The following is a 25,577-nucleotide window of genomic DNA, read 5'->3' as shown; positions in this document are numbered from 1 at the left end:
GTCAAGAGCCTTGTAGGAGCGTGGGGGGAGGGGCACGGGTGTGGAAGGTGGTTTCCAGTTCGATTGTATTTTTTCGCGATATTTCCTTGTATATCCTACTCGACGTTAGAAGCCCGCTGACACTCCACGCAGTCAACGCCCGCATGACAATAATAAACGATGCCATTAGGAAGAACGTCCCACGTGCATTGATGCTTTTCGCATGTTTCAGGTCAACATACAGCGTACAATCGAGCTGGAGAGCTAAATACAGGCGTCCATGACATCAAAGCGCATTCTGTTTCTGCTGCGGGGCGGAATGGCTCGGCGGGCACAGGCAGCGCAGAAAGGCGTGCTCATAACTATAGTATCAAATGCCGCATCTGCTTCCAAGGCGTTGAAGCGAGCTTTCGGAGAAAGAATATAACGCATTTCATTCGGTGGGCCAGGACGCAAAAATATGAAAACGCGTGCTTCTCGCAAATATCCCAATATAATTGCGCTCCACCACTAAACCACTGAAATAATAAATGGAAAAGAGTACGTGTTGCAACAGTTGGCCTTTACGAAAACATCGTGGTAAGAAAATTGCGAACCAATAATGAACACAAATATCAACTAACCCCCGCAGAGGTGTCTGCGTCAGCAGGCGTTTGGTGTGTTGCGACACCACGTACCCGAGCACACGAGGGTTGGATCCTCCCGCGTGTAGCCATGCGCGGCTTAGCCGTGTCTGGGGAAAGGGGGATCCTGGGGGTTGAGGCGATGCTGGGTGTTTGGACCTTTAAGGCCCCCCGGCGGAAGCAACACATCCCTTTGGCCTCTGCTTCCCATAGACGGCACCTCCAGGCTGACCCACCTGGGGGAAATCGGTAGTCGCCTTTTCCTGTCCTCCTCTCCATTGTCGTCTTTCCCTCTCACCTTTTTCTCTTTCCTGTCCACTCTTCACTTCTTATTACATCCGTATTTCCTGGCGGCAAGGGTTAACCTTGTGATTATGCCGAGTCTCGGGTATAGGTATTTGGTTATAGTGGGGATGTACCGCTGGCGTGTGCAGAACTGGATACTTCCCGTCCTGTGTCGTCCCCTGCTTGGGCTCCATGGTGGGTGGCGGCCATTCATGCTGAATATATAATTATTACTTATGGAAGCAACTTTCCCTCCACTCCCTGATCGCTCCTTCAAGAGGGGGCGCACCGAAGATTCCTTCAACTTCTTCATGAATCAGAAACATTCCCAAAATACCATGTTATTCACAGTCAACGTGAAAGTAAAACAGTCCGAACAATATTTCCTTTTGTTGTGGCAAAATCATTGGTAAGCTCCATCGGCCCAGGCTACAAAGTAACTAAAATGGGAAGCGGCATCTTCTTCTGGAACTTCCTGACAAGACACAGTACAGTAAATTGTCAAAACTAATTGCTTTTGGGGACATTCCAGTTTCAGTAGGCCCACACAGATCTTTGAACACTGTCCGCGGTGTCGTCCCTGAAGATGACCTGCTCCATCTTAGTGAAAGTGAGCTACTTGAGGGATGGCAAGATCAAAATGTTGTAAAGGTCCAGAGAATAACGATTACGCGGGACGGCACTGAAATCCCCACAAAACACATAATCTTAACTTTTGGAAATAGCAACTTACCAGACTCAATAGAAACAGGATACTGCAAACTCCGTGTAAGGCCATACATTCCTAACCCACTCCGATGCTTCAAGTGTCAGCGGTTCGGGCATGGTTCACAAAGCTGCCGAGGGCGCACTACTAGTGCAAAATATGCATCAAACGAGCACTCATCTGACATTTGCTCTTCCACCACCCATTGTGCTAACTGTGACGGGGATCACCCAGCGTACTCCAGTTCTTGCCCCTCCTGGAAAAAAGAAAAACAAATCATCGAAATCAAAATCAAACTGAACCTTTTCTTCCAAGATGCACGCAAGCGCTTCTCGATGAACCAACCTAGTCCGTCCTACACCAATGTGGCGCTCCGGGGGGGCAGCGCTACATCACTCGGCGGCCGCCCAAGTCACACAGAGTGTGACAGCGGTCACGCCATCAGCCTCCCCGGCCGGAGCAGCCAGCGCTGTTCCAGCCCCCGCAAAGGAGGAACAGCAGACCCTCCTTTCAACAGACCCTCGGGCCTGTTGAACCCAGGGCCACTGCTCGGGCAGATCGGCCCATCACTCCCGCGAAAATACCCGCTCCGAAGGCAGTATCCACCGCCTCAGACGAGGTGATGGACACAAGAAATTCAATTCCAGCGTCTCAGACGCGCAAGCAATGGTGCAGCTCTCTCGAGCGCACCGGGAAGAAAAATTCCACGTCACGGGGCCTGGAAAGGCCTCGTGAGGTAATCCAATCTATATCTTAGACACACAGCACAAAACATATATAATATGGACACACAGATATTACAGTGGAATGTGAGGGGTTTGCTCCACAACCTAGACGACATTAAGGAACTTTTACATAGGTACACCCCAAAGGTGCTGTGTGTCCAAGAAACACATCTTAAACCTTCGCAAAGAAACTTCCTCCGACTGTATGCCATTTTCCGAAAAGACCGCAACGAGGCCCCTGCCTCGTCGGGCGGCGTGGCAGTAATAGTAGATAAGAGGGTTGCTTGCCGGCAATTACAGCTTAAAATGCCCCTAGAGGCCGTTGCAGTCAGAGCAGTGCTTTTTAGTAAGCTGCTGACAATTGCATCCCTCTACATTCCTCCCAACTGTCAACTCTCAAAAACTGAATTTGAAAGCTTTATTGCGCAACTTCCGGAACCATACATTTTCGCTGGAGAGCTAAATGCCCATCATACCTTGTAGGCCGACTCTAGGTGGGATGCCAGAGGGCATCTGATTGAAAACTTCCTCTTCAGTACGGGTGCATGCTTGCTAAATAAGAAGGAGCCAACTTTTTACAGCGTTGCGCACAATACATTTTCATCTATAGATTTATTCATTGTTTCAAGTACAGTCGTGCCGTACATGGAGTGTAAAGTACATAAGGACCCATAAAGGAGTGATCATTTCCCAATTGTTTTAAAATTAGGGAAACGGGACGAATGTTCCCCACATGTACCCCAGTGGAAAGTTGACTCAGCGAACCGGCAGCGACACGGGAAGCTGACATATATGACCTGGAATGATATTCGTCCGCTTAGTATTGACGGTGCAGTGTCATATTTAACCGCATTTATTCTCGACGTAGCGTCAATATGTATCCCGCAAACAAATGCATCGCCTAATAAACGACGTGTTCCCTGGTGGAACGATGAATGTAAGGAAGCACGAAAGCAACAGAATAAGGCTTGGAATCAGCTCCGTGACTCTCCGACTATCGTAAACCTTATCAGCTTTAAGAAAATAAAATCGGAAGGCAGAAGAACGCGCCGCCGTGCCAAAAGGGATAGCTGGCAAAAATATATTTTCGGCATGAATTCTTATACAGACGAAAGAAAAGCCTGGAACAGGCTAAACAAATTAAAAGGCCGCGAAACTGATCCTCTACCATTAGTAAACACCCAAGCAGACACTCTTGAGGAACAAGCTGATTGTTTAGGAGCACATTTCCAGTACATCTCATTATACTGATACATTCCTAAAATACCAACGACTAGCAGAACAGCTGCATTTGAGTCGGAAAGGCACATCCAATGAGGCATACAATCGTCCATTTGAAATGGCTGAGTTCCAGGCCTCACGTAACTGTTCCAACAAGTCCGCTCAAGGAAGTGACAGAATAATCTATGAGATAATCAGACACTTACACCCTGAAACCCAAAAAACACTACTGTCACTCTTCAATTCCATGTTCTTTGCCGGGTACATTCCTTCTGTCTGGAAAGAAGCAATTGTAATCCCTATTCTCAAAGAAGGCAAGGGCCCTTCCTCACCCAACAGTTATAGGCCTATAGCTCTGACAAGTTGTCTATGCAAATTATTTGAAAAAATTATTAACCGTCGCCTCATCCATTTTCTTGAAAGCAACAAGATACTTGATCCCTTTCAGTGCAGTTTTAGGGAGGGTAGATCCACAACCGATCACCTTGTCCGCATCGAGACAAATATCCGCGACGCCTTTGTCCACAAACAGTTTTTCCTATTTTAGATATGCAAAAGGCATACGACACAACCTGGCGATTTGGAATCATCCGTGATCTGTCTCAAATGGGAGTTCGAGGCAACTTGCTGAACGTGATTCAGAGTTACTGCTCCAATCGCACGTTCCGTGTTAGAGTTGGTAACGTTCTGTCTCATCCATTTACGCAAGAGGCTGGTGTTGCACAAGGTGGTGTGCTAAGCTGCACTCTTTTTATAGCCAAAATGAACTCGATCCAGACTGCCATACCACATACTATGTTTCATTCTCTATATGTGGATTACATCCATGTAGGTTTCAAATCATGTAACCTAAGTATCTGCGAGGGACAAGTACAGCTTTGCCTAAATAAATTATCTAAGTGGGCGGACAAAAACGGTTTCAAACAAAACCCACAAAAAAGTACATGCGTCCTGTTTTCTCACAAAAGAGGCATACTTGTGGACCGCGCAATAGATCTAAATGGAGAACGGCTATCTGTGAGCCACGAACACAAATTTCTCGGAATCCTTTTAGACAGCAAGCTGACTTTTGTACCACACCTGAAGTATCTTAAGGCAAAGTGCCTCAAGACTATGAATCTGCTGAAGCTCTTGTCACGCACACCTTGGGGAAACGACAGGCGGTGCCTTTTTAAACTTTACAAAAGTCTAATATTAACACGGCTTGACTACGGAGCAATAGTGTATAATTCTGCTGCACCTAGCGCTTTGAGAATGCTAGATCCTATTCACCACTTAGGTGTCCGCATTGCTACAGGTGCCTTTAGGACTAGCCCCGTAGAGCCTGTATGCTGAATCTAACGAATGGTCCCTGCATCTTCAAAGAACATATTTAACTTTTTCCTTCGCTCTCAGGGTTAAATTGGGCGTGCAGCATCCATGTCACTAATCCATTAGTGAAGTCTCTACAGCCAGATTATTCCGTAACCACCCAGCTATTAGAGCTTCGTTGAACCTTCGTTTGATAACACTAGCAGAAGAAACAGGTGTCTTAGTCCCAGAGAATGTCCTAATGGCACCCACTCGCCTGCTCCCACCATGTAAATGGCAGACCATTGAATGCGACGTCTCTTTCGTAGAAATATCTAAGAGGGCGCCAGAAGCACATATACAATTCCATTTTCGTGAACTTCAGGAGAAGTACTCCTGTACAGAATACTATGCAGACGCTTCCGAGTCCTCCAAAGGAGTTTCCTACGCTGCTCTGGGACCTTCAATTTCAGTATCCCGGGCACTAAATCCACACACAAGTATATTTACAGCTGAAGCCTGCGCTATACTATCGGCTATTCAAAACATAAGGCTCACAAAACTTTCTAGGGCTATTGTGTTTACAGATTCATTAAGTGTAGTCAGAGCCCTACTTAGTCCAAGAAAATATAAGAACTCAGTTTTTAGTGAGCTGTACAGTCTGTCGTGCTCCCTATTTATGTGCAATCAAGTGATTGTCATATGCTTGGTACCTGGTCACAAAGATATAAAACGCAACGAAGCTGCGGACGAAAGCGCTAGGTCAGTAATTTTTAGCGATTCAGATTCAAATATCCCCATCCCTGCCACAGACCTAAAGCCTTTTCTACGCAGTATATTGAGAAATCATTGGCAGGGCGAATGAGATACACAAGCAATCAATAGGCTTCAAATAATAAAACCAAAACTGGGGAACTGGATAAATGGGAAAATAGCAAGGTACAAAGACGTACTTCTTTGCCGTTTAAGGATAGGCCACACATACGGTAGCCACTCTCATCTCTTGACTGGGGGTGATCATCCAACTTGTGTTAAGTGCGGCAATAGTCTCACAGTCCTCCATGTACTTATTCAGTGCCCTGCAATTGAAACAGAGAGGAAAAAGTACTTCCCTGCTGCATATCGCGAGAATATACCCCTTCACCCTGCATTTTTTTCTAAGCGATGAACCGCTTTTTAATCTGCAAACAGTCTTAGAGTTTTTAGCCGAAACGGACACCCTGAAAATCATTTGGCCAGGCAACTTTTAGCGCACGGCTAAGAGCCCTGCATTCAAGGGATCTCTTGAAACTCTGGTGTCAGTGTTATGTTTTATTGCATCATGTTTTAACGAAAGCCCATTGCCATAGCCCACCCCACATCCTTGTCACCGTCATTATTTTGGCACCTATATATTCTACGCCACTTACAGCTACAGGTTTTAGGCCCTTTTACAGCCATGTCACATCTACCATGAGTAATTCATTGTGCACGCCATCCATAATACATCAACATTACCACTTGTCATGGCGCTCTTTGGCCAAACCTGGCCCTTGCGCCATAAAACACCACACATCATCAAATATCAACTAACTGAACCAGCAAAGCGCGGCCCTGCTCCGCATGGTGAGCTCCGCTGACTGTTTGTGAAGAGAGAGAGAGAGAGTAAACATTTTTATTTAAAAAAATATGCAGTAAGGGTAAGAAGTGCAGCGAGTCTTCAGTTTTCTTTTGCAAAGACGTGCGAGTTTACCTTAACGTACAATTTGCTTTGTCACACAAAGGCAGTTCATTCTTGAAGCTTCTTTAGAAGACTCAGTTATTCAAGTGCTATACAGATTTTTAGTGCCATACAGATTTTTCATTCAGTAGAGTGAATTATCACGTACAGTGTGATTTCGTGGTTTGCGTACGTTTAAAATTCTATTCCACGGTGCCCAAACGCACTGATATTTTGACGCCGTTAAGTCTTCTTGAAACGAAAAAAATTAAAAATAATAAGCCGCGCTAAATTCTTATAATATTCATCTAGAACTGTATCATCATTTTCAGTGTGCCAAAATATAGGTTCGCATCCGACAGTGCAACTGTCAGCCGTTTCACTCGCGAGCAGCAGCAGTCCATAATTATATATGTTAGGCACTGATTCCAGCTGTTGTAATATGCTTGCTGGAAGTGGGGAAGCTACCTGTTAAAGTGCTAGGATATTATAACTTTTACACTCCAAACTATCCTAGCGTTGCGACACGGGTAGACCTGCCTATCGCTTCGACTGGTAAATATCAGAACCTATTAGAGATCAATCACGAAATCATTAGCATCCTCCCCATAGGAGAGGGAAGGCGCACACTCACATCCTAAGTGTATACCGGGTGTCCCAGTTAACTTTGACAAAGGAAGAGGAGGAGGAAATAAAGGGAGAAGGCCAAGATTTAAAAAAAAATTGGAGCTCTAGAGAAATCGTACCGAATGCATAGTAGCCCCAGCCCTGCGTACTTGCAGCCAGTATCTTTTTCATTACAAGGTAATATTTATAATTGATTTTAATTAGTGAACAGTTGAATTATTGCTTGAGTCACAAAGTTGTCAGTTCCGCAGTGGTAGAGCGCCTCATATAACCTACAAACCAAGCATTTCTTTCGTGCTCAGCTTTGCCTCATTGGTTTTTCCGAGAACAAAAAAACGAAGGCACGCGAAACATCCAAAATACGAAAGGTACGCGCTCTCGCGCCGCTCTCAAATTAGGCGCTTTGTAATTAATAATACACTATATATTTTTAAGTGAACGAAGAGCCGTGGGCATGCGTGCCAATGTAAACAAACTTGCGGCACTCAGGTGCTGGTGCACTGGGAAGGACATTGGTGTTCTGCACCAAAAATTGTGCGCACTATAAATCAGTACCGAAACGCAGGGAGTGGTATAATGAATTCAACTGCGTTTACATTTAGCAAGAAATTGTCTCGAAGGGAACTGGCAGCCTATAGATCCAAGTACAACGGTCGGACGAAATTTTCGAATGCGGGAAGCAACTAACCCAAGTGTGAAAGGGCTTTGCTGAACTGCACGCAGTTGGTTTACCTCTTTCCCGTAATATTTACAAAATATCTTGTCTCTGTCAATAACTGCCCATTCATTGAGACAAATCGATTACGCATAACCTTCACTGTTCATGTGTTAATTCTTGCGGTACGATGTAATCGCAAACATTTGGCGCTTCACCTTGAAACAAGACCGGTAAGCGCACTCGTTCTTCTACGGCAGAATAAAGAACGTGAACATGCACCGACATGTGTGCAAACTACTGGAAGGTGACTGAAGATGAAGGATAGAAAGTTGGGCGAGTTGGTACAGTAACATCATCTTGGAATGTAGCGCGAAGTGACGCGGACACAGAAAGGAGCAGACAGGGCGAGCGCTAACTCTCCACTAAATTTTTTTATTAAAACGAAGCACCTATATATATATATATATATATATATATATATATATATATATATATATATATATATATATATATTTAATGTGTGTGTGTGTGTGTGTGTGTGAATGTGTTCTTCGTTTGAATAAAAATTTAGTTGAGCGTTAGCACTCGTCGTGTCTGCTCCTTTCTGTGTCCGTGTCACTTCGCGCTACATTCCAAGATCATGAAGATGGACATAGTACCGTGCTAGTACTGTGTGCACTGCCAGCAAGAAGAAAAAAAAAGACGGAAATAAAGAATGCCCATTGCCGAGATGCAACGATTCAAGCTTTATTTCTTTTGACCAATAATGCAACACCATTAGTTGTTACATGTGCTTTATCCATGGGTAAATGTTATCACTCAACTCATTATTTCCCCGTTCAATACATGCACCAACCAGCCCAAATTATCACTATACTAGAGATTATGGACGCATTGCAGTGCACGGCTTTGCAATTAATTGAAGCACAGGGGTTTGCTACCCCCAGTAGCGAACGGTTTGGTTGACCTTCCTGCCTTTCTGCTTCTTGCATTCTGTCTCTACCTATATAGAACGCACTAACTTGCACGAGAGAAAGCGTTCTCCTCTTTTAGAATTTAATTATTTGTCAAGGAAATATTTTGAAGCTCCAGTAACTAGAGCACAAATGTGAAAAAGAAACCGATTCTGTTCTGTTCTCCGCGCTCACAGAGTGCGGCACCAGGGGGCAGTGTGCGCTGCGTTTCGGATCTAAGCAGCGGTACTGAGAGCTGCACATGTGTAGTCAGCCAGATTTTATCGTTGCATGTAAAAATTGTTAGTTTACTGTATATATGTCTTGATTTGTGCTCAAGAGTGGATCAAGGCCCCAAGGAAGAGAGGTTGAAGCATCGGGAGCGAACAACAGAAACGATGGATTGTTATGCTGCTTGAGCCTCGACATGTTCGAATGGGCAAACTTCCGGGTTTGTCCCTGTGTAGTGTACGTTTGTGTGCTCGTCATGGTGCGGGGATATTTGCGCTAAATGCGTTTTACTTTCTCTACAAAACTGCACGTATCGAAAAAGTTATATGTTCGGGTGCCGCGTATGCTCTTGGACACGCAATAGCCTGCTGATGTACAACAGTGTACGCGCTCTCGTAACTTGCTCATAAGTTAAGCCCATTTTAATTCCATTTGGTTTGCATAACGTGGGTTTTAAAATGATATGTGGTAAGCCAGCGTCGCGAACAGAAATATTGTTTCAAAAGGCCACTTAGCAGCGTCTAAGCCCAGAAATGATGAATAGATGGGGAAAAGGATAACCTATCTTTTCTCATCAATTTCAAGGGTAACGCGAAAGGCTCTATCGGGATCGCAATTTTCCGTGTGACACTTCAAACATCTTCCTCACTTGCGTTGACAGCGTAGAATAAAACTGCATTGAGTTGCGGACTTGTATTGAGGCTTGTGCCAGCTTGAGAGCATACTACATCCGATATGTCAAGAACTTCTGTTACAATACGGAACTGAACGTTCGAAATATTAGCAGTGCCTCACTACATGTAATCGTTACTTTCTTATTTGCGTGTACGTTGTTATTGTAGTACCAAAAATTTTTTCACTCTGGCAGTCAGCAACTACATCAAAGGTCGTATTTCTCATCAATCACTCCGTATCTTACGACAAGCTCCGCATTCGTCTGAAAATCAAATCACCCTCGTCTGGATCCCAGCACACGCCGGCGCTGTCCACCCGCACCTCACCAACCTCAACGAGGTTACACACTCCGTAGCACGAGGAGTAGTCAACCGTGCCGGAGACGGTGCAGGTGCAGCCGCAGGGCGCGACCGCCTTACGAGGTACAACGACCTTGTAAAGTCATTTTACCTCGCAAGAAGAACCTTCCCCACCCCTCACCGCAAATTAACAGACCACAGGCAACCACCCTTCGCCTGCTACAGACGAATACATACCCCTCCCTCACACGCTATCACACTATATACCCCGACATCTACCCGAGCCAGACGTGCAAGGTCTGTAAAACTGAATCGGCAACACTCCCCCACATGCTATGGGAGTGCAGAGACCAATACCAAGAGCTTAATCCCGTGACCCTCTCGTCGAGATGGCACGCCGCCCTGCGCAGCTCCCATCTCGACGACCAACTCTGGGCGACCCAGCAGGCCTACGAAGCGGCGAAGAGGCAAGACCTCGACGTCCCATCGTGGGAGGCCTACCCTTACAAAAAAAATTGTTGAAAGGTTATTGACGTATCATTGTTCAACGTCAACAAATGACCTTGAAAGATCATCGAGGAATTGTTGAAACATCATTGAGGAAATTGTTGACAAGTGTTGATAATTGGCCCGCGACATTCACTCGAAACATCATTGTGGCCTCTCAATTTGAAAGATCATTGGCATATTGTTGAAACTATGGTGTACTTCAATGCTGAAAGCCCATTGAAGCATTGTTGAAGATGTGTTGTTTGTCAATGTTGAAACCCAATTGACGTATTGTTGAAATGTGTTGTTTGTCAATGTTGAAAGCCCATTGAAGCGTTGTTGAAGCTAAAAATTGAAAGCCCATTGAGGTATTGTTGAAATGTGTTGTTTGTCAATGTTGAAAGCCCATTGAAGCATTGTTGAAGATGTGTTCAGTCTCAAAATTGAAAGCCCATTGACGTATTGTTGAAATGTGTTGTTCGTGAATATTGAAAGCCCATGGAAGGATTGTTGCAGATCTGTTGAACATCAACACAAATTATGTTGAAATCCCTTTATGCCCCACTGGGTATTTAGCAGTTTAAACCTGCACTTACCTTAAAATACTGCTGAGCTATGTTGCATATAATTACCTTTGATGTCACGTTGGTATGTTTGCTGTGAGAGGATAGGGATAAAATTTAAATACAGCCGTTTTGTATCGCAGGCCTCTGTCACCCTGGGCTCAAAACATGCTCCTAGATTGCCTGTAATAAAACATATTGCAAAACTGCTAGCAGTACTGTTATGCCACTTTTTTCAATTGTCAGAGTGAATGGTCCTCCACAAAACCAAGAGTGCTGAACTGATGCAGACAAAAACCATTTTTCTAGGTGAACTGTTTATTTGTAACCAAACATCTGTGTAAATGTACAACCATTTGTAGTTTGAGAACATCAGAAACTTCTTAAAAACTATTGCACAGTACAAACTTCCTGCAGCTTGACACCATAACAAAATTGAATACTGAAGGTGTAGTATGTGTGGCCCTGAAGTGAAACACATTTCCCAAAAGAAATAAATTTTAAAAAATAAATACCTAAATAAATAAATGTAGAAGCAGACTGACATGACTGTCAATAAGAACACTCAAAAAAGGTACTTGCTTTCTCTATTAGGGAGCCAGTGGTACTATTACCATGGCACGATTTGCTTGAGCCCACAGCACTCAAATGAGACCTGATATGCAGGGTGGTTATCTTTAAGTTTCATGGAATTTATTAAACACGGACTATTGCAGCTAACATAATTCTAGATACAGAGTGCCAAACATTACTTGCATGAGAAATCAAGACACCATAGTCAGCTGATTAAGAAAAACTCAGTTCCTAATAAAGTTTTTACGAATTGTAGACGGTAATATTACAAGGTGTATGCACTAAGAACGAACTTCCAGAATGACACCAGTAACGAGACACATGCCATCAAACTGGCTGTAGAAATGCACTGCTGTAGCACTTTTTTGTTAACAAAACGCACTGTTATGCATTGAAGCACAAAAGTAACCGGAATGCCCATGTATTTCTCTCACATTTATGAAAAAATCTCGCAACTGGTGTCATCCTGGAAATTAATTTCAAGTGAATATGTCTTTCAACCTCACTGGCTACAATTTGCAAACTGAAATATGTGCCGTGATGTTTAAGTGAATTAATAAATTTATGAGAATCAGTTTAATGTTTCCATTTCTTGTGCTAGTAATGTCCACCTCTGAATAATCCAGCTCAAGAACAAAAATTACGCTACCTGGCACAGACAACTTTAAAAAAATCTGTAAAACTGAAAAAGGACCACTGTACAATCCTTATTTGTTGGTTGAATGGTGTGTGCCAATTTCAGTAAACCTTACATACTTCTGAAATATGGCAATCACAATAAGTGATACTTATGGGAGGAGTTTATTATGCTGCATTGCTGTTGCATGATACAGTTGCGTTTTCTGCCATGATAACGTTCCTGCGCAGGTCATTCCATATCAAGCGACTTATTCATATTAACTACTTCAGATTTTTATATGAAAAAAAAAACTATTAGTGATGTGCTGGAATAAAACAAAGTTACTCCTTTTGTGAGTTCAATTTTATTCACTGTCACAAAAAAATAACGAAAGAATTCAGAAAAAGATATGGTTTCATGCAAACATGAAAGGCACATCATTGCCATTACCGGAGATTTTTTTTTTGATTTTAAATTTAAGCCGACTTATACCTATTAATTTTTACTCATGTATTTTAGATAGCAATAAACCATGTTTACAAAGCTATGTAAAATGCAGTTTTTACTGAACTCTGACAATGGCACAGATGCACTTGCAGGTGTGCGATTCCATGCCGAATCGACCAGTGTTTTTTTGACACCACACATATAGCTGAAACATTGCCATGTGTTTACTAGAGTTCAAAACTCGTTACCCACTTTTATCAATTTTTGCCAGATATTTTGTAGCATTTTGGTGACAGTTTAGTTTTCCTGCTCAGCTGAGCTAGAGGACATCAATCAACATTCTTTTTCAAATGCACATTGTATTGATCGAGGCCTTCAGATGGTGTGCGTGGAAATACGGTGAAGTGATGCAACTGCCAAAATAGCCAATTTTTCAAATATTTGAATACTTCAATTGCTTTTGGCACCGGCAAAAATGAGTCAAATTGCAATCCGTTAGATTTTTTTTCGTAACGAAAAATTCACAGGACAGAACTTAAATACAGAATGGTAGCCCAAGTGACATAGTATAGCAAAAAAATATGTGCAGCTTTGAAGGTTCAGCTGATCGCCTGTAAAAAAAAAACAAATTCTAATCTTTTGCAAGAAGCTTCATGTTGAAGGAAAAAACAGCTTTCGTAGTTGGCCAAAAAATATGTGATACATTATTGGATAGCTCTACATGTCTGCTATGCATGTGTGAAGTTAAAGAAGGCATTATTTTTAAATGCGAGAAATTCTTTTTTGAAATTTTGTCAGCACTGACTTTTCTCGGATGTGCGCACAGCTTGCCGGCTGGGAATGCACACGACAAAGCTGGCTTTGTCTCCACACAGATGACAGAGAAGCGGTGTTAGGGTCTGCATTTTATTGCCAAGGGCCACATGCTCTAACGCAACGAGGCTTGTGTTTGGTGTGGGCCAGGTAAACCATACAGCCATTGCACATAAACTATCAATACGAGGTCTGTTAGAAAAGTATCTGACCTTTGGCTGGAGAAAAAAAAAACTGGCATAACTGGAGCGTTGGAAACCTAATCACCCCCAAAGTAGTCTCCTTGGGACTCCAGTCACTTCTCCCAGCAGTGCTGCCATTGTTAGAAGCATTCCGAGAAGGCCTCTTTCCGAACGGAGTTTAGCTCAGCTGTCGTTGCAGCCATAATGTCTTCTCTTGTCTGAAATCGCGCTTCTTTCAATGGCCTCTTGATTTTGGGAAACAGCCAGAAGTCGCAGGCGGCCACATCAGGAGAGTAAGGAGCCTGTCGAACTACAGGAGTCTGGTTATTCGCCAAAAAAGTCTGAATCAAGTGCGAGAAAAGCATTGTCGTCATGGATGCGCCAATTTCCTGTTGACAACTTCGGTATCTTGCGCCACACAGCATCACATAGGCCATGGAGGACATCCCTGTAGTAGTCCTTAGTGATTGTTTGACCCTGTGGTGCGTACCCGTGGTGTACCACACTGCGGGAGTCAAAGAAAGCAGTCAGCAACACTTTAACGTTGATGCGCACTTAGCGGTCTTTGGTTGGTGACGTGGAATGCTTCCACTGTAATGACTGGGATTTGGTTTCCGGGTCGTAAACATACCCCCAAGACTTGTCACCAGTGATTATGGTGTTCATGAAGTTGGGGTCACTGTTTGTGGAATCCAGCATGTCTGTGAGACTTCAACACGAAGTTGCTTTAGCTCCACCATGAGCAGTTTGGGAACGAATTTCGGTGCAACTCTCTTCATGGCCAAATCTTCAGTGATAATGGAATGTGGATAAAATGTGCTGATGCCCACCTCTTCCACAATTTCTTGGATAGTCACACGACAGTCCCGCATCACCACGGGGTTCACTTCGGCAATGACCTGGTCATTTCGGCATGTTGATGGCCGACTGGAGCGTGGCTCGCTCTCCACCGATGCGTGGCCGTCTTTAAACTGGTTGTACCACTCCTTAATCTGTGTGCTGCTCATAGCATAGTCACCAAAAGCAGTCTGAATCTTCGGAATGGTTTCCACTTGGCTGTCGCCCAGTTTCTGGCAAAATTTGATGCAGTAGCACTGCTCCAGTCACTCCGCCATTTTCCTTGCAATAAAAAACCGACGAGAGCACTGTGTACTACCTCATTCAAATGCTGCGTCCCAGCAAGTCACGCTATTGGCAGGCAGGAAAAAATTCGTGCATGCGCACAAAGGTTCAAGGGCGGCTGATGAAAACGCACTTGTTACATATTCATCAGGTGTTCGCAAAAAAAGGTCAAATACTTTTCTAACAGACCTCGTACGTATTAAATACGTGAGGGAATCCTGCAGTGCTAAAAGATATGGTTCGTGCAGTTTACAAAAAGAAATATCAGCTATTATGTAGACAGTAAATCCAGAAAGAGCGCTGATATTGTTTATACAAAGCATTTTAAAGGGCATGTCGCAGTGCAATGCAACATAGAGGGAGCAGGACACTTTGTGCCCTGCTCCCTGAAGCCCAATGACGATGCAAGTAGAAAACACCTTCATAATTAGGACTGAAAACCTCCATGAGTACGAACAAATTCTTGTGGTGTTGTTTGCTACCACTGTTTTAGAGCCGGAACATGCTCATCTATAAAAGTCATATGTGCCATGTTTAGTCTGATGTGGTCAGACACCATTGGCAACCACTTCTTGCGTTCATGTTACAAAAATACGAATTGAGACTGCAGCTGCAGAGCTAGACGTCACCTGCCTTCGCAATGATAAAAAAGGCAGTCAGTTTGTTGAATAGTTCTTGTGGCTAATTATATTAACAATATTTCCTTACTAGATGACATGGCTTCATATATTTATGCTATATTTATGCTGTATGTGTGATCCACAAATGAACACTATAAAAAATAATTTATTGCACTTAAACAATAATACCTTTTTGTTACTTGTCACATGTATAGCAGACATGTAGGGCTGTGTAACGATGGGCGACATATACTTTTGTGCCAACCACCAAAGCTAATTTTTTTACCTTCAACACGAAGCTTTTTGCAAAAAATTTGAACTTTACAGTTTTTTAGCTGATCAACTGAATCTCCAAGGCTTGAAATATTTTTCAGCTATCCCAAGTCAACCAGTCTGATTTTATATTTATTTTGTGCCTTCTGTATTTCCCTACGTTAGAAGAAAATTCAAACTTTGCAAATTTTGGCACTCACACCACTTCAGTCTCTGGACATGAACACCATCTGAATATTTGGATCATAGAATTTCCCTTTCAGAAGAAACGTGTATCAGTGCCTTCTAGCTTAGCTGGGCAAGAACAATAAATTTTTGCCAAAGTTCAAAAAAATTTTTGCGAAGGAAAATAAATGGGGAGCAAGAGTTTGGAGCTTCAACTATATCTGTGATGGTCAAAAAAACGTTGGTTGGTTGCCCTGGAATGACTCAAGTGTATGTACGAAAGCAAATTTTCTCATTGTACCTACTCAAAATCAAGCAAACTTGAAATGGTTTGCCATAATGGAACAGTTCTTGACAAAATTGGGTGGTTTGGCATGAAATGGCTTAAGATACTTAAAAAATATATTAATAAGGAAACACTTTCCTTACTAGAACCATATCAAAGACTAACATAAAAATGTAGTGATCTATAACAAAGCACAGCACTTGTATTCTGGATTGAGCAATCCAATGTGGACTTCTCAGGAGACTAGCATAATTAACATAAATAAAATTAACATAAAAATGTGAAGGCATAGAAAGGCACATTTGTAAGCTCATTTGAGAAATCCAAATTGGGCCCTTCAGGAGACTAACACAGAACATAAAAATGTCGAGAGTTACAAAAGCACAACACTTGTGTTTTGGTTTGAGCTGTCCAACTTGGGCTCTTGAGAGGTTATTGGTCCCATGCGAGAAGCGAGGCCACAGTTCTTTACATAGGGCATGTTGGTACCAGGCAATTTGCGACACGTGAAGCCTGCAAAAACAAGAAGCCAGAACAAGTTTTAAAAAGCAACTTCCACATGCAAAAGAATGGCATGCAATCTGTCCTCGTTATAACGAAATTGATTTATGTATTTGTGTTGCTTTAGTCCAACTTTCCACGGGTACAGCTTTACAGCATGACCATTTAAATTTATTCAGTGCGGCACAGGACTCCACTAAGTGTCAAATGCAGGAAAGGGCAAAGAGGAACAAAACACTGTAGCAAAATAACTTTATGAATATCCTCAATGTCAAAGATGTGAGCTTTGCTTGCTGAGAAACGAAATGGTGAAACAAATTCATGTTGTTCATAAATAAACCTGAACTGAGAACTAAAATTATTTCTTGTAACTTTCATAATTAAAATTTGCTGCACTTCACTGCGCTTTTCCATGCTCCAAATACAATACTGTCATGTCACTACAACTGAGTGTAGCTTCATTTGATGTTAGGTTTCCTGAGTTCACATGCAATCGGAATGTACTTCTCGCCTTACAATGACTTAAGACTTTCTACATTAAAGAAGACACTGCTTACAGTGAAGTATGTTTTCTGCCTCGACGACTGAATTACTGTTCTAATGAGGATTCCGTGTAGTGCACCAAGCTGCTTAGCATGACACATGCAGAATGTGACAGAGACGAAGAAATGCCGTCTTTTAAGAGCCATATGCGATAGGACTGACTTCTTTAACCCTTTTAGGGTTCACTGCCGTACATCTGTGGCTGTGATGGAACGTTCTGAAAAAAATTTGCCTTTTCAGAACAAAGTGTTGCCTAGCATCCCACTGGAGGTGCTGCAACCTTCTGAGACTTCTAGAAAATATTCTTATAGTGCTGTCGCTCCTTGGGTTTCTCCAAAACTGATTTTTCACCTAGCTCCTTGGTGTCTGTCATTGCAGTAATTTGGGAGTGTTGCCACAAGTTTTTTGTAAGTTTCATTACACAAAAAAATTATGCTGCTTTATCCTGCATAAAAAAATAAAACATGTAAAACTGCAAATACTGAAATGGTATTGCCACTTTATTGTTATTTAAAAATATTATTTACCAGTTCATTTTCTCGGAATGTCACTCTGAAGAGCTTAAATCTGCAAAAAAAATATTAAGGGTGCGAGAAAAGTGATTTTTGAGGCTGAACCGAATAATGCTAGAAGCAAATCAAATAATGGATAGTTTCTGAATAATGAACAGCTGATATCACAATTAATGTAAGATGAGGCTCACATCCTAGTATTATTAAAGTTAGCAAGTTTCTGTCATTGTTATGTTATGAAAAGCTGTTTATTAAAAGCACAAATGGAGCAGCAGAAAGTTTCTTCACATGCACAGGACTCTTCAGTAAGCATAAATGATTGCTGTACAGCCTCTAAAGTACAGCTACTGAAGTAACGTAGCCTGGTCTGCTATTACAAGTTGTTACGTTTTATGTCTACACTATGTTAATGGAGGTGAAAATTTACCGTACTTTGGCTCAAATTTCATGTTTTATTGGTGTTTCGAAATATTACAATACTCGCATTTACAAATAGTGACCATTCAAAGACTAAATTGAATAGGACACTATTCAATTCGAAAGTTTTGAGCATTTGCACACCACAAAAAATATATAACTCCTAAATTAGAGAGGCATATTTCTCCCCAAAATGTGATCCTCAACGGGCTAAACAAGAGCGACAGAAAAGCCCATTCATCTTTTTGATTAATTTAAGCCCATAATCTACTTGGCAATGGTTCATAATAACCCTGTTAACAGGTAGGTGAAGTAAGGAAGCAGGAATCAATTCTAACAATTTCAGAATGGGAGTAGTGGACATGTCCGATGGTCTGTAAGAAGCTTTATACATTAGGCCCCAAGAGCCTATTCTCTATTTATTGAAGTATACGGGGAAAAGCCACATAAATATTTTTTTCATATCTTAGAATACACATAAATATTTTTTTTTCATATCTTAGAATACAAAGTGATAAAGTGCGTTAATAAATACGAGTCATAGGTTAAGTGCTTAGAATGAGTAAGCGCCCACTAAACGTAGTACTGTTGACAGCAATGCTTGCAACTCTGTCCCTGTTGTTTCTTTGATTGAAACGACCAAAAGAAAATTGCCACACCACTCAGGTTTGCTCTGCTAAAAGGCTGCTGTCTGAGATCACATGGACCTCCTTCAATATAGGAGCAACCTTAATTCGATGTGGTCTGTTAAAATTGGTGAAACTACTGTTTCACATCTCAGAACCTGGAGAGCTGTTTTGACTTCTGCAATTTGGTGAACATGCTCCTGCTCGAGCTGAGCAGTAACCACACTTGAGCATACCTTCTCCGCAATTCGCGTATTAGAATAACATTTTCAGGCTAACTAAACATGTCCTCCATGCCAATAGATTTGGAGCGTGCTTCACAGACAACTATTCCTTGCAATGACAGCCAAGTAACACTGCTAATGCGCAAATGCAGCTCATTTTATGTGGTGGAGCCACTAAAAACTTTCAGCAGTGAAGGCAGCTTTTAAATTTTAGAAGCATTTGAGTATGGCGGCATTACGCACTTAAGATCGTACGAACAGTCATTCCAAATAGTAGGCTATTGTCGCATACAACTGCACACACGGGCTACTTGAAAGTCGTTTGTTATGCCAATGGCAAGTTCATAATTTTAGAAAAAAATGTGAATGTAAAAATGCAACCAGAAAGGATATATGGTACTTGCCTATAACAGCACTGACCCTGGTGGGGTCAAGAGCCTTTTTTGCCCCTTGGTGTTATTTCCAAAGCCCAAATGGCCCATGAGCTCCTCCTCTGTGAACACATGGTGAAGCAAGGCCCTTGCAAACTTTCCTGGTCCACCATGGCAGGCCATGGTAAACTGTGCCAGGATAACCTTCTCAATGTGCACTCCTTCAACCTATGTGAACCTGCATGTTTAAGTAAATGTTAGCAAAACAGTTTTAAGCCTTTCAAGCACATTCACACAACAGCCCTACTGCAAATAAATTACAAAAGTACCTGTTGCAAATCTAGATTGCTAAACTTGACTTCTTACAAGCTTCTTATGCTGTCAGGACGCGACATGTTTCAGAAAAACAATCCAGCACAAACAAGAATAATAAACCAAAGTATCCAAACATCTAGTACTTGAAAAAGGGGAGTACCAGCGAAACACAAATGACACGCACACAAGGAAACGGCATTAGACACGGACGGACGTTGGGACGGACCAGCGTCCGTCCCTGTCTAACGCCTTTTACGTGTGTGCGCGTCCTTTGTTTTGCTGGTACCCCCCTTTTTCAAGTTCATCACGCACCAAATGGCCCAAGAGCTTGCGCTAATGCACATCTAGTACTATTTATTGTGATTACCATTCTTAGGATACTTCATATTTTCAGGTGTTTGTCTCTATTTTCCCATCCATTTGTGTCATAGGTAGTCCATGGTCTAATCGGGAGATTGGGCTGCTATGTTAAGGGAAGAGTTCAAAATCAACCGTTGGAACAGCTTGGGTGACTGGGTATGCGACCCTGGGCATATGCCACTTTTCTATGAATCTCCTTCCCGCTATCTTGGGCAACTGCTGCTGCTTGTGTTGGCAAGCAGCATTAGGAGCTCAAAGAGGGACGTGATTGTCGATCATTACTAAGATTACCACTACACGTCACGTTAGCTTGCTGTGCTGCAGAAGTAATGTGTGAGATTCCACTCCACTGTATGAAATGTACATAAGCTGCAAGGAAAGTATGTGCCAACCACCACCTCAATTAAATTAATCGACTCGCAAAGCACAGGCTGCACAAGATCATGGAGTGAACTCAGAAGTTTGTGGACAGTCAGTTGATGTCCATGTCAGGGACCTCTAGGGAAACTCAGTCATTTCCTCGATGTGCATCATCGTGCCGTCATACATTGTATTACAATTCTGTCTGTCTCGTTGTACCACCGTTCTAATAGTCATCACGTATCACCACAATTCAAAATTAAATAGACACTTATATCTACTGTTTATTTAATCTTTATGGAGAATACTTTGAGCATGAGTTTTTGCAAAGATCATGAATTCTACAGCTTAAAGGAGCAATAAAGCAAAATTAAATTAATTAAATTCTGGCGTTTTAGGTGCCAAAACGACAATCTGATGTTTAGGCACGCCTTAGTGGGGAACTCTGGACTCATTTTTACCAAATCAGGCTGCAAGGTACCTGGGCAGTTTTGTATTTCACCTCCATCAAAATGCGGCTGTTTGATCCTGTGACCTCGTGCTTAGCGGAGCTGTGCCAACACCCCTAAGCAACTACGGCATGAAAGCACTAAAGAGAAAAATTATTTTAGATGTATCTGTACATGACCTTCCTACAATTCAAGAGATTCACTCATACCGTGACAAGAGGCTGAGTAAACTGTAAAAGCAGCAAGAGGAAAGATTGGTGGCAGTGCTGCCTTGAAGTTACCACACCCGCTTGCTGTGACGTCATGGATTTTGATGATGTCTGTTGAGGTGTCGCAATTTTTTTTACAAATAAAGATGTTCTACATCGTATTCCAAAAACCCAAAATAAAAAGCGTCAGGAACTTTTACAGAACCAATACAGCCCAAGTTTGAAAAAATACTTGGAATCCATGATGTGACAATGAGGTGTCAGCACAAAGATTTTGGGGCGATACTCAGAAAATTGAACTTCGAGCTTTATTTTCTCTAATAATCAAACAACTACCAAGAAAGTTACAGAAGTAGTTATTTAAGACGACGCTTTATTTTAAATTCATTTAAGGTGTCATTAGTGTCCCCTTAATACAAAACAAGGAATGCACTTGGCTGCGTAATAGGTTAACATGCATCACTGGTTCTCATTAAGGTAGGATTATCAGTATAGCAAAGGGCATGCACTGGCTGCTCCAGAGGGGAGCCCTTTCACTTCCCCTCAACCTCCCAATTTCCAATTTCTTTATGAGCAGTGATGCGATTTCTGTATCTTAACGAGACAATGCCAAGGAGATTAAAAATGCCATGCTGGCTACACCATGTGGTGACCGGCACTTCACACCGTCCAGCTCGGCATCAATCTTTTTGGAATTTGGCCCTTGAAATGCAGAAAGCCCCGATCGCTGCTCGTTCTTCAGCCAACTTTCTCAAAGGGTGCTGCTGTTCTGGTTTGATACCTCTAGCTGTGCACTGCTGTATGACATAGGTCATAATACCTTCGTTCTGGTAAAACTAGAAAGATGTGCACTCATGCAGACCACTAATGTCCACACTAAGTTTCTGAACGCCCCTTTCATATCAGGCATATACACTGAAAAAGGCACATTCCGCGTTTAATATGTTCACAAGTGACAATGAAATTCACTCCCAGTCCCGGTGCAGTTGCAAAGTCTTTAAGCTGAGTGCTTAAAGGCACCATGTCTCCTAATGAAGGCACTCTGCACCAATTGATCACTGGAGCAAATGCGTTGCAGTTGCATCAGCAATGTTGTTGTTTTTTCTGCTTCCTGCAATACATTTTCACGGTATCACTGTATTTGATCATCGTGACGCTACAGAATGGATGGCCAAAGAATTCACTTTTACCGTTCCAGCTGGGGCCTCTCCCAGCTCATTTTGAATCTGAAAAAAGATGTCACTATTAAAACGTGAAGCCACGATGCAGCAAAAGCGACAATCAAAAGAGCTACATGGACCATTAGGCTGACATAAATGGACGGATACAAATGACTAGTCATTGAATACACTAAAGTGTGGCCGCTCTTGCCAATGGCAGTGTGAGCTTGTCAAAAAATTTATTTCACATTCCTCTAGTTACTTTAAACATTATTTCCACGCATCTACTTAACTGTTATGGCCACATATTAAAGGCAGCTCCTTCATATAAAACCAGTGTTACATTCTCTTACTCCCCGTCTACCTGATGCTACTGAAGTTTTGCTTACTCTCAAAGAAAGAATTTCACAGAACTGCTCTTTCGACAAAGCATTATTCCATGCTTGTGGCAAAGCGTCGTGATTTACTTCACAACGATGCGCTCCCCTTTCAATCTGTTCACTCTATAGTGCTCTGATTCAAAGCAAAAATTGCTTTTCGACATAACTAGCTACTTCTATGGTCACAAGAAACAATGCTAATTATTGATGTTTATGTTGCCGATAACGTATACATGCCGCCTCGAAACACAGTGGGACGACAACGCAGATATGCCAGGCATCTCGCTCCTTTACTGATTTTAAAACTATTGTTAAATCAGTTACTGAAGTGCGAAAAGCTGCAATTTCACGAAATTACATTACTTTGAATGTTGTAGGATCTGGAGTGCCATGAAATCTGCCTTTCCGTGAATGCAAAGAGCGCCTACGCGAAGCCGTTTGGGCGAAGCACTCGATGGCGACGAACGGAGAAGATGAAAAAATAAAGTTGAATGCGCGCGACCTGGGGGAAAACAAAACGCACGCGGTTGGCAAGGCGTATAACTCGATGATTTCGCAGCACTCTGTGGCATCACCCCTATTGTATCTCATGTATCGCATGTACACCCTTGAAATTCTTTATTATTATTGCGCGACAGCCTCCTCTGTGTTTTCCGATCGCGCGAACATCGGCCGCACGGCGTGTCAGATAGTGGCCTTGAAGCACCGCGGAGTCACTCGATCCTGAAGGGATCAGCGCAACAGAATACACTTTCGCCAATCCCACCGCACCCCCCCCCCCTTTTGCTGAAAGCTCGCTCACACGCCTTGTACTAGCGTGGCGCAAACGAAATATCTTCGATTACAGTACAGATCGGATGGTTTCACGTCGCATTGTTTTGCGCTCATTAATAAGGCTAACTCAATCGGTGCTCGAACACCGTATCAGAAATCATGGCGTATACAACATGCCCTGTTTTAGGTGGCACCACATAGCTGCCTTACGTCACCACAAGCGGAGTGTAAAGTTAAACCAGGACAAAACTCCACGTTATCTACCACAAATCTAGTGCTGTACAACCCATTCTCGCAACGGAAGGATAGTACTAGGAATGAAAACTAGAAAAGAGGCGCGCGGAAGACACGCACAAGCGCTGAAATCATTTCCCCGCTTCCGTTCACCGCGTCGCAATGGACGAACAAGGGGAATTCGAAACACTCACTCACCCTTGATGTCGCTGAGTCGGAGGCGATCATGGCGATCTTCGAGGCAACAAGTCCATAAAAAGCGAGCAACACGCAGGAATATTCCAAAGATGTCACAGCGAAGCACACAAAGAACACAGAAAACGCAGGAAACTCACAAGCTAACGGCGTGGACGAACTCGCCGGAATGCGCCAAGCATCAACAGCGCAAACGCGCAATCATACATGTACACTCATACAAATACACGCTTATATTATCATAAATTGTACCATTGGATAACAAATTATGTAATTTCATGTTATTACTGAACAATTGTTGCGATTTGCAAGTGTATAAAAGTTTTTTGCTTCGCTTCTTTGATAGACTACTTCCTTTAGCGCAGTAACGCAGTGCACCGGCCGGAGCTAATGGCATGCGCGGGAAAAGGCGCCAAATTCAAACGTCACAAACACCGCGCTAATTTGTGCGCGCACAGTTTTCGTCGTTTGGATTTAAAAAAAGAAAAGTAATGCGTGCCGCAACCATGCGAACTGAACTATTGACCAGAAAAGTACAGAAACGTCGCTGTTTGTGCTTCTTATTTCGACGTCATGGCAAACTGCGGGCGGTCTGTCGGCCCATTCTTTAAACATTTGTGCGTGTGCTCCTGCGCTGTGCGATTTGTCACCGAGAACGTATAGCAGCGCAGATTGTGCTTGGTGGCCGAGCAGATTCCGAACACATTCGCCAGCACCCCGTCTAGGTCACAGAAAAGAATTTGGCCTCCATGTGAAATATGAGCACCATGTCGTACATATCGGCCAAGCTTTTCGTTTCGTTCTGTATAGCGCGCTAACGGGTAAGCGAAACGCACTCTGTAAAAACGATGTTCACTCCTTTCTCCGCCGCACCCACCGTGGTGGCATAGTGGCTGAGCTGTTGCTCTACTAACCCGAGTGCTTGGGATCTAATGCCGGCCGCGGCGGCTGCATTTCGATTGGGGTGAAATGCAAAAACGACCGTGTACTGTGCGTTCGGTGCAGGTTAAAGGACCCCAGATGGCAAAAATAAATATGGCGTTTCTTACTACGGTGCGGCTCATAATCAAAGCGTGGTTTTGGCACATCAAACCCCAGACTTGAATTTTGTTAACGTTCTCCGCCACCTTGACCATATTTAACATGGAGGCATGCAATGCCGTTTCCTAACACACAGCCAGGGCACTGGCCCCTTATAATGGACGCCGATGGAAATGTAGGATGCGTCCAATCATCGGTTGTTTGTCACTGCTTGTAGGGACGTTTGTCTTCTGAAACTGCATATATATATATATATATATATATATATATATATATATATATATATATATATATATATATATGCAGGGTGTTTCTGCTAACTTTAGGCCGAGTGTAAACTCTATGACGACGCGACTAAATGCATGTTGCTCCCTTTGGTATGTAGCGTGTCACGCTATATGTGTATTTTTGCTTAATTAGCTAATTCGTCAAGCATAATTAACCAACATCTGAAGCAAGGAAGTTAGGAAAGAAATTCCAATTAGAAAGTTGCAGAGCTGTTGGCAACACGTCCGAATAAACAGTTTGTCTTTCTATCTGTTAAGTATTATTGTTTTTCAGCTTACTGCGGATGCTCGCGAAATAGAAAAAGCACCACGTGACATATGCCCGCCTGCGAGTCGTGATTGCACTGCTCCTAAGCCTTCTGCGCACAAACGAAAACATACCATTTAACCGGTGTGAACACCCGTCTGCTTATCGCCATCATGAACCGCAGCGAGGGAAGCACGTCGCTGGCGTCAATAGCACAGCCAACGCTTTCGTCACTGCCATGTCGCCTTT

The 25,577-nt window shown here is 42.8% G+C and overlaps 1 long non-coding RNA gene across 1 annotated transcript; it reads right to left on the bottom strand.

The window, feature by feature from the left end:
- Window positions 1-11,323: 11,323 nt before the first annotated feature.
- Window positions 11,324-24,745, bottom strand: LOC140219449 (uncharacterized). Its single transcript, XR_011895719.1, has 4 exons — window positions 23,757-24,745; window positions 22,201-22,236; window positions 19,351-19,555; window positions 11,324-16,636 (listed from the first exon to the last, which is right to left on the bottom strand). It is a non-coding gene; the product is annotated as an uncharacterized lncRNA (long non-coding RNA).
- Window positions 24,746-25,577: the final 832 nt, after the last annotated feature.

The sequence above is a fragment of the Dermacentor andersoni genome, chromosome 7 (assembly GCF_023375885.2).
Source record: "Dermacentor andersoni chromosome 7, qqDerAnde1_hic_scaffold, whole genome shotgun sequence".
In the NCBI taxonomy this organism is placed as follows: Eukaryota; Metazoa; Arthropoda; class Arachnida; order Ixodida; family Ixodidae; genus Dermacentor; species Dermacentor andersoni.
Note: the sequence above shows the minus strand (reverse complement) of the source record. Positions and strands in the feature narration are given on the sequence as shown.